The following is a 10,455-nucleotide window of genomic DNA, read 5'->3' as shown; positions in this document are numbered from 1 at the left end:
TTATTTTAGAATATAACAGAAGTAATCCTGTTATTTGCAGAATTTTAATATTTCCTACAACTTTTGTGATATCATACTATGTACAGTTAGTACAGTTTTGGTAATATTATTATACTTAAAAGCCTTCTTTTCTTGAAATATTAATATTTATTGCATGTAATATTTAAGATTGTTTTTCTTGAATAATTGGTGTTTAATGCATGTAACATTATATTTAAAATCATTTTTCTTGAGATATGTTTACTGCATGTATTAGTATATTTAAGATCGTTTTTCCTAAAATATTAATGTTTATTGCATGTAACATTATATTTAAAATCGTTTTTCTTGAAATAAAAAATGAATTTTAAAAAAAGAAGCATATCGCTAAATCTAGCCCACACTTAATGGGAGGGAAATTAAACTTTACATTGTGGAAGGAGGAGTACCAAAGCATTTTTAGACATATGTTAAAAACAAGATGATTAATAAATATTTGGGGGTCTATACTTTGAGGCTATGCAAATATCCTGTTTTGCTCATTAATATTAACTTCACCAGTAGATCTTGCCTGGAGCAACTATTACTGTGGTGTGCTAATGGTGATTTTCTGTTTCTCTCATTCCTTTTACATGTATTAATTAGAATCCTTCTATAAAGGAGATTTGTTCCTTCTTCCCTATTTATTTATTTAATTCAATCTTTTAATTATAGCAGTATGGGCTCATAGATGTTTATTTTATGCTTTGGGTCATAATCCATTACCATCATAATTTACTTTGTTGCTCAAATTGTTCCAGATTTGGCTATTGGGAATCTTTCAGGATGGCCCATATGTCCTTTAAACATGCCCCATCTTTAATTTATTTTTTAATAGCTTATTTACTTTTAGAGGAAGAGAGAAGAGAGAAACATCGATCAGCTGCCTCCTGCACACTCCCCACTGGGTATGTGCCCGCAACCAAGGTACATGCCCCCGACTGGGATCGAACCCGGGACCCCTTAGTCCCAAGGCCGATGCTCTATCCACTGAGCCAAACCGGTTATGGCCATAGTCTGCATTTTAATATACACATGTTCTGTATGTTGCTAGTAGGCATGCTACTGGAAAACATCAACATTACAAATCATTCGGTGGTTTTAATTGATTAGGGCTTCATTCTTAGCTTGATGATATTCGATTTGCTACTTCAATAAGCATTAGTTGTGTGGGAGGATAAACTGAACCAGACATGGTATTGGACCTCAAGAAGCCCAACCACAGTACAGTCAGAAGGAAAGAGCTTTGTACCAATAAGCAACCACAGGCTATTAAGGACCTCATTATTAAGACACCATGTGGGCTTTGTTCAGCAGCAGTGGAGTAGCCAGGGATGGCTTCTGAGGAAGAAGGTGGCATGATCTATACTGAAGAAGTGGGAAGGCTGGCATGCATGAGCCTAAAGACATAGAAGGTTTTTGAAAGGGCTCAAGTGAGGCGTAATATACCTTGATGACAGAAAGAATGAAAAGAAGTAGACAGAAACCTTGCCCAGAAAAGTAAACAGGACATGGTCAATTAGGAATCAGAGAATCTTAGAAGGTGACCTTTGAAATTATCTGGGGCAACTCTTATGTTTCAGACGAAGATGAGAACTTGTCCAAGCTCACACTGTTGGCTAGTGACTGTACTAATCAGGGTGACTCTAGGCCAGTGATGGCGAACCTGTGACACGCGTGTCACCTCTGAACTCATTTTTTGGTTGATTTTTCTTTGTTAAAAGGCATTTAAATATATAAAATAAATATCAAAAATATAAATCTTTGTTTTACTATGGTTGCAAATATAAAAAAATTTCTATATGCGACACGGCACCAGAGTTAAGTTCGGGTTTTTCAAAATGCTGACACGCCGAGCTCAAAAGGTTCGCCATCACTGCTCTGGGCTATGCTGCAGTAACAGTCAAACCAAACCCCAGTCTTCAGAGCATAATCCATAGAGGTTTATTTACTACTCACAAAAAGTCCTATGCAGGCCAGGAGACTCCCCAGGTTGCACCACTCCTGATGATGACTCAGGGATCCAGTCTACTTCTGTATTGTGGGTTCTACCACTTCCACTGATACCTTCCAGAAAGATAAAGTGTGGAGAACAGGTATCACTTATTCTCACAGCCCTTTGACCAGAATTAGTCACATGGCCCAACCTAATTACAAGAGAGGCTGGGAAATGTATCGGGAAGAGAGTGGCATGAGAGTACTTATTTGGTCAGCACTATATTCTCTGTCACAGTCACAGAACTAAAAATGGCCTGTTTCTAAGAATCCAGTCTCCTTTTCCCTACGTTTAGAGGAAATGGAACCCACTTCATGGATTTGTTAACACCTCAAGGTTCCGAATGCCTTCCTCTTACTGCAGACTTGGCAAGAGAACTGAAAACAGATTTTCATTCTTAAGAGAAACAACCCATTCAGAAACTATAAGTAGGCAGCTTGATGTTAAGTTAGGGATATTTCAAGCAACTCCAAACTACATATCACCATATGGCAATTATTTGTATAATCTAAAAATAAGTGCAGAAATGCCTCCTTAGTCCACATCACCTCAGTCATATACTCACCTTTGCTCTGTGACTTGTGAATGACAGAAGTAGAGGCAGGCTATAGGGCTAAAGGGCAATAGACAGCTTCATAGCATAGTGTGGTAGAGCTGAGATAGAGGATTGAAGTCAGTGCCTCTCTGGGTGCCTGCCTACCATGCCCCCAGCCTCCTCCCAAGATAGGCAGGTCTTTCCCACTAAGAGCCATATTCAATAGCATGTGACTTGTCACCCTGGCCACCAGTGATCAGAGAAAAGGAAGATGCTTGAATAAAGGGCAATTGATTTCTAATTATGCAGGTGGCTTATAGGTGGTAAGGTATAAGATGACTGCAACTCACCAGGCCAACCAGAAAATAGAACCCGAATTTTGGAGTCTGTCAGTTGATAGTGGGTGTAAGAGATAAAGGGTACAAAGAGAAAAAGGATAGCATATCACTGAAATCATTGAAATTATAGAAATATGGAGTCAGCAAAAACCTGAGAGTTGCTTTTGATAGAAAAAGAGATAGGTCGTTGGTAGTGCCAGGCCATACAGGAGCTATGAAAGCAAAATATCACTAAGTTGGCAAAATGACCGAATATCAGAAAACAGCAAATTCCTGCCACAAAAGGGGCAAGGAGATATTTTAGTCCCTAAAGCTCTGCTGATTGGATTCCAAACTGTATTTAAGTTTCAATAAGCCCAGCCATATGGCTATTTCTGAACATCTAGCCATGTGGCTGAGATTTCTGTCTTCCTTAATTTTACAAGGTTGCTTACAATAACCCCTCATTATTTCTAGTGGCCTTTGCAACCACAAGACCCCAAAGGCTATATAAAAAAAATTAAGTTCTGCCCTAGCTGGTTTGGCTCAGTGAGTAGAGCATCAGCCTGCGGACTGAAGGGTCCCGGGTTCGATTCTTCAACGATTCTCTCTCATCATTGATGTTTCTATCTCTCTCTCCCTCTCCCTTCCTCTCCTAAATCAATAAACATATATTTTAAAAAAATTAAGTTCTAATGAATACTACAACATAGATGACCCTTGAAAACATTATGCTAAATAAAATAAGCCAGACAGACACAAAGAATAAACATTGTATAATTCCACTTACATGAGGTATCTAGAATTGTCAAAATCAGATAGAACATAGATATTACTGGGGGCTGGGGGCCTTGGGAGTTACTAATGTATAAAAAGTTTCTTTTTGGGATGACACAAAAGTTTTAGAAATAAATAGTGATGATGATTACGCAACATTTTGAATATACTTAATGAAGTTGAATTGTATACTTTAAAATGGTTAAAACAGTAAAAATCATGTTACATATATTTTACCACACACACAAAGACCCTATTAGGGACACAGTATGATGGACAAAACACCAGCTTGGCGTCAGAGAAACTGGGTTCGCGACCCAGCTCCGCCATTTTGTAGCTGTGATACTTTAGGCAAGTTACCCAGCCTCTCCGATTATTCATCTGGAAAATGGAGATAATAAAACCCTGTTTGTTGTGAGGAACAAAGAAGACAAAGTATATTGAATCATATAAATATCTTTCAAAAATGAGTCCAATGACTCTTGCTATGTGTATACGGAAGAGGAGACTTTGGAAAAGTCTCATTTTAGGGAAGTATGAGGCGTTCTCCTTTGTCTGTGTGCTCAGGTGTGAACAATGCAAAGCTCACCACGTCTGCCTTCAGAGACCCCTGACTTCCCTGAATGCTTCTCTTCTCCACTTCATCCTGTCATTCCCTCTCCTGGCCCTTGTGGGCCCCCAATGCTCTGGTGCTCTCTCCTCTAGTCCCCATGGAGACCACCCCTTAGAAGAGATTATTTTCTCACTCAAACTGGAGTCCCTTTGCTCCCCTTCTCAGCGTGTATCTGTATTTAGGCAGCTCTCTTTCCATGGAGGGAAAAGCTTGACCCACATAAGTTTGCTGAGTTGAACTGAAGGGTTTTTTTAGGCACTGGTAGACATGTAAGTGCAAGCAATGCTGGGGGAAAGGGAGCCCTCTAAGCTCTTTGTCTCCCAAAGCCAGGCAGTTAATAATCCTGAAATATTTGCTGACTGGAATCCTTTCTCTGAGCATCAGCAAGACTCTGCTGTTTAGACGCCACAAAAAAAAGACATTCTGTGATGATGAAAAAGCAACACCTACTCTAGGAAAGCCGGGGAGCTGTCCACGGTCCTGAAATGTGACTGGCTAGGCACGCCTTCCTGTTTCTCCTACTCCCAGAGCCCTGGCAACTCCAGTTCAGCCTGACTTCTGAACTCGATTTAGGAGAGGTGAGTGAAGAGATAATTCTGGGAAGGCTAAAAGCATGGAGAGAGAGAGAGAGAGCGAGAGAGCGAGAGCGAGAGAGAGAGAGAGAGAGAGAGAGAAAGAGAAAGAGAGAGAGAGAGAGGGGGGGGGGCACACAGATACACAGAACCTTCTGGATAGACTTAATCACAGATGGAATGTTAAGGCCAAAACATATTAACTTTTGTTTTGATTTTACTTTTAAATAGGAATGGTCATGAATAAACCCCAAATGCCCAAAGAAAAAACATGGAACAAGTGAAAGGAGAGAAATGGTTATGCATCAAACAACACAATACTACACTCCGTAAACACAAACTTATGAAACTACAACCCCATACATTGATGTGTCACCATCAACTGAGCCATACCAAAGGATTCATAACTGTTTATCTTCTATGTAGGTAGAAATAGTTTAATTTGTATGGACAAAGGACAAATAGGAGTATGACTTAGCTTGATATCATGGTCTTTCGTGTGTCTTTTTAAAATATATCCCCCCTTTTCCAGAAAGTTTGGAGCATGGTCCTCCCCACCTGCCTTAATGATATGTTCATGCAAGCATCTTTTAGTGGAGGGTAAAAAAACTTGGCAAAAAAAAATAAGTAACCTAAAACCTGTCACATAACAGGGGGAGGAGGGATTCCCTCTGAGTATTTAGCATATACGGTATGCAGTCAAATACATACTGCCTTATGGTGGTCCTTAAGTTAGAACCTCAGGTTAGCCATAACTCTTCAAGGGGTACTGACCATGTCTCATGTCTTCTCTCACATAAATTGACACAAACAACATCAAACACACGTAGGTGTTCAATAAATGTTGGTTGTTTGACTAAAGCAGAGATTAAACTCTGAATTTCACTCAAGTAATGTGGGTTTTTTAAATTTAGGTTATTTTATTTTTTTAATATATTTTTATTGATTTTAGAGAGGAAGGGGGAGGAAGAGACAGAAACATCGGCGATGAGAGAGAATCATTGATTGGCTGCTTCCTGTATGCTCTCCCCTCCACTGGGGATCAAGCCCGCAACCCAGGCATGTGCCCTTGACGAGAATCAAACCTGGAACCCTTTAGTCCACAGGCTGACACTCTATCCACTGATCCAAACCAGCTAGGGAAGGGTACTTTTATTTTTTAAATATGTTTTTATTGATTCTAGAGTGAGAGAAACATCGATGAGCTTCCTTCTGCACACACCCCAACTGGGGATCGAGTCTGCAACATGGGCAAGTACACTGACAGGGAATCAAACTCAAGACCTCTTAGTGTTCAGGAAGACTCTCAATCAACTGAGCCACACTGGCCAGGGCTAGGATATTTTTCATAGGTAAAAACTAGAAATAACACAAAGTCCAACAAGAGACTGATTTAACAAATTATAGCACTCCCATACAACTGAACACTATACTAAATTGTAAAGGTAAGTAAATAGATCTATTTTACTAATGTGGGGAAATGCCTACAATTTACAAAGTGAAAAAAGGAATTCCAAAAACAGTATATAAAATGCATATGATTCCACATTTATAAATAAAATAAATTAATCTGAGAAAGTAAAAGTTTTAAATCATTTCTATCTATATTCATTATGGTAATCCCAGAAGCTGGCATGTAGCCAGGAACCAGTAAATGTTCCTTTGATGACTACGGTAACACCAGGACTTGAAGTCATATTTGAAATACTCACAATAGAGTGTGAATTCTGACCTTATTCTGTTACTCCAGAACAAGCAGTATTTTTCTATTGTTGGGCAGGAGGGAGGGGAGAGAGGCTTCATAATTAGCCGAAGTTAGGAGAGTGTTAGATTGAAGGTCATTGGTTCAATCCCAGATTTGGGTGATACTTTCTTTTTGGCTTACTTTATCTATTTATCTATCTGCCTATGTATTAATAATTTCTCCTAACTTAATAAAAACATTTAAACCTAGAGAAAGGTTACAAGACAAAGAAAAACATCTATATTCACTGTTAACTTTTCCCACATTTGCTTTATCTCCCCTCTCTCTATGTGTGTACCCTGTTTTTGCCAAAACATCTGAGAGAAAGTTATATAAATCATGATATTGCAACTCAAAATACTTCAGCATGTATCTCCAAAGAACATTTGACTATTTATATACAGATATAAAAATTGTATAAACACATATATTTTTCAAAGAATTATTTCTTACTTTGAAATAGTTTAAGACTCACAATAAGTTGCAAAAAATAGTACAAAGTTCTCAGGTACCATTCATCCAGCTTGCTCTCCATGATAACATCTTACATAACCATAATACATTATCAAAATGACACTGATACAACAAATGAATTCAACTACAGACCCTATTCGAATTTAGATTGCACTAGGTTTCTCAGTTTATCTTGCTCTCATTCTTTCTCATTCCATGAATTTTTATCACAGGTATAGATAAAAATGTGGCTATGAACCGAACTGTTCATCACCACAAAAAGAAAACCTCTTTATTACTCCATTATAGTCACATCCTCTCCACAACCTAACCCATTAACCACTGATATCACTATAATTTTGTCATTTCTAAAATATTACACATAATACATAACATTTGAGGTTGTTTTTTTTAATCCTCAAGGATATGTTTCTATTGAAGAGAGAGAGAGAGAGAGAGAGAAGCAGACGGCTGAAAATGGAATCCTTGAAACAAAGGAGAGTGGTGAGCACTGCAAAATGCTACAGAGAGGCCACGGAGGATGTGGTATGAGGGAGAACCTGGGGATGACACACCAATGTGTCTGCAGTGCCCAAGTCTGACATCAGAGGAAGGTGAAGACAGGGCAATCCCTCAGGAAACCTGGCCAGCTGGAAGATTTGTGGTCTGAGGCTCCGCCAAGAACACTCCTCCGTCGTACAGCTTTTATTAAAGCCAAACATCTTGGGCCGTGGGGTGGGTTGCCAAGAAAGGGGAGGTATAAGTCCCCTGGGGGAGTCTCAGTTGGGAATATCAGAAAACTGTTCAGTAAATGCAAACTGCAGCCCACTCTAGATTGTCCAGTCCACTACCTCTCTGTTGGATCATTTGGGTCTTTTCTATACTTTCTTCTGTTCTATGTGTGTTTTGCCTTTGGAGTACTGCTTCTATTGGTGGATGGAAGGAGAAAGAAAAGTGAAACTCCGGCCATGGCATTTTGCTGATTCTTAGTAGTCCTGAACAACAAGGTTGAAATGAGATTGAAATATAGCCCAGAAGTAAGATCTCCTAATTACCTGTGGTTGTTTCCACATAGCAGTGGGACAACTGTGAGCCACACTCATACTGGCCCCTGGAACCACAATCAATCAAGGTTGGTTGTATTCTCTCTCCCAAGGGGCAGTCTGTACAAGGATGTGGTGTATAATTTTCTGTAATTTCACCACTGAACCCAACTCATAGCCTGTTGATGGTATATGTGAAGCAGTGCCCCTTTATTTGAAAGAAGACAATGATGGTAGTAGCCCCCTATACTTTACAGCTAACAACGCACCTTTACATGCATCAACTAAATCTTTCATAACCTTGAGGAGGTAGGTGCTATTATCTCCACATGCTTAGTAAGTGGCAGAAGCCACAATTTAAACCCATCACCTCTGACCCTATATCCAATGTTCTTTCAATAACAAACCAGTCTGCTATGTTGTTGTTGGCCAAAACTCTTCGGAAACCCACTTAGCCTTACTCTGGTTACATGGAAATCAATGAGACTTCAAGAATTTCCTTACTCTAAGAAGTAGAATTATGTGGCGAAGAAAGAATGTATGTTTGATACTGGTGAATTTATGCAGAATGCTGCAACTGAGTCTCAGTTTCTTATCTGTAAGAAAGAGGTAAGGACCACCTTGAAGAATGGTCGGAAGGAGGTAAACCTATGCAAAAGTCTTGGCACAATGGCTAGCCAGGAATATTATTCAGCGGTGTGAGCACTCTTCAATTCTTCACCTCATGAGGTCTTTCTGAGCCCAAAGCACTGAGAATTGAGTCCCTTGATCTGTGATAAGGAACCAGGTGGGAGGATGTGAAAAGGCCAAAAGGCCTGACCATCCACGACCAAGCACAAAGCCAGGAAATATGTTCCAAAGTCTCAAAGAACTCCCTTTCCTCTTTCTCTGGTGGTCTGTCTCGGGTAATACCTTCCACCCACACCCATGAAGCTAAAATTTACCCTAGAGCTACTTCCTTGATATCCCAAGATCAATAAATGTCTTCAGTCTGAAATTCTGGAACCTACTAAACAGTTCTTCCTACTCTCTCTCCAAAGTCATAGCCACATCCTGAGAGAGATTATAAACATTACTAGAGGCCAGTGCACGAAATTTGTGCACGGGGGCGGGGGGAGGGTCCCTCAGCTCGGCCTGTGCCCTCTCAAAGTCCAGGAGCCCTCAGGGGATGTCCAACTGCTGGCTTAGGCCCGTCGGACATCCTTAGCACTGTGGAATGGGGAGAGGCTCCTGCCACACTGCTGGGCTTGCCAGCCATGAGCCTGGCTTCTGGCTGAGAAGTGCTCCCCCTGCGGGAGTGCACTGACCACCAGGGGGAAGCTCATGCCTTGAGTGTCTGTCCCCTGGTGGTCAATGTGCATCATAGCAACCAGTGTTCAGCCTCCTGCGGGAGTGCACTGACCACCAGGGGGAAGCTCATGCCTTGAGTCTGTCCCCTGGTGGTCAATGTGCATCATAGCAACCAGTTCAGCCTACTGGTCGATTTGCATATTAGCCTTTTATTATATAGGATTACATAATGCAGACCCCACAGCGACTCCTCCCAGCCTCATCTTTCCAGATCCTTCTTTGAGTCCCCCAAAGCATAGTAAAGGAGGCCAGTTCAGTTACCATCACTCTTCCCCACTCCTAGGGGTCTGTTTGCAGGGACCTCTTTTGTCCAAAGAGAGATCTCCACAGGAAGAGGTTCTCACAAACCACATGACGATTTACACAGACTGAAATCTCAAATGCATACCGGGCTAGACGCGTCAAAAGGAAAATAAGAGGGTGGTCGTAATTAACGGAGAGTGATGAGGACTGTGGTGAACGCGAGAGCGCACATGCACAAATGGCAGGGGCGCCTCAGCTGTGCCCATTTTGGCCATCCTAGCTCTCTCCTCCGTTTCTTTCCACTCAGGCCCGCATGTACTTTACCTACCTCGCTTCTTCTACCGCCCCCTCCCCACCCCCGCGGGCGTCGCAGGCTTTCCCGCAGCCTCCCGGCCCCTGCGGTCCCGGGAGCTGCAGAGGAACCGCTGATGAGATGTTCTCTGACGCAGACCCACTTTTCCCTTGGGAACCCCGAACGAGCTGAGGGAGGGAACAAAGCCTCGCCCTATGGGTCCCACTCTAACTGGAAAAAGAGGGCCTTACCCTCGGAGCTCCGGGGTGGGGAACAGGCCAGGACACCTCCCAGAAAACCCTAGGACAGGGTCAAGGGAGGCGACAGAACCGTGTGGTGTCCGGATGACAAATCCCAGTCGTTTATTGGTAGGCACCCCGGCGCTCAAGTCATTTCCAAACCAGACTTTCAGTGGGGAGGGACCCTCAGACTAGGGGGCGTCTCTTACGCAGATGCCTGTCCCGGCGCCCTAGGTCTGCGGCGCGCGCGCAGCTGCGGCAAT

The sequence above is a fragment of the Myotis davidii genome, unplaced genomic scaffold (assembly GCF_000327345.1).
Source record: "Myotis davidii unplaced genomic scaffold, ASM32734v1 scaffold332, whole genome shotgun sequence".
Classification (NCBI taxonomy): domain Eukaryota; kingdom Metazoa; phylum Chordata; class Mammalia; order Chiroptera; family Vespertilionidae; genus Myotis; species Myotis davidii.
Note: the sequence above shows the minus strand (reverse complement) of the source record.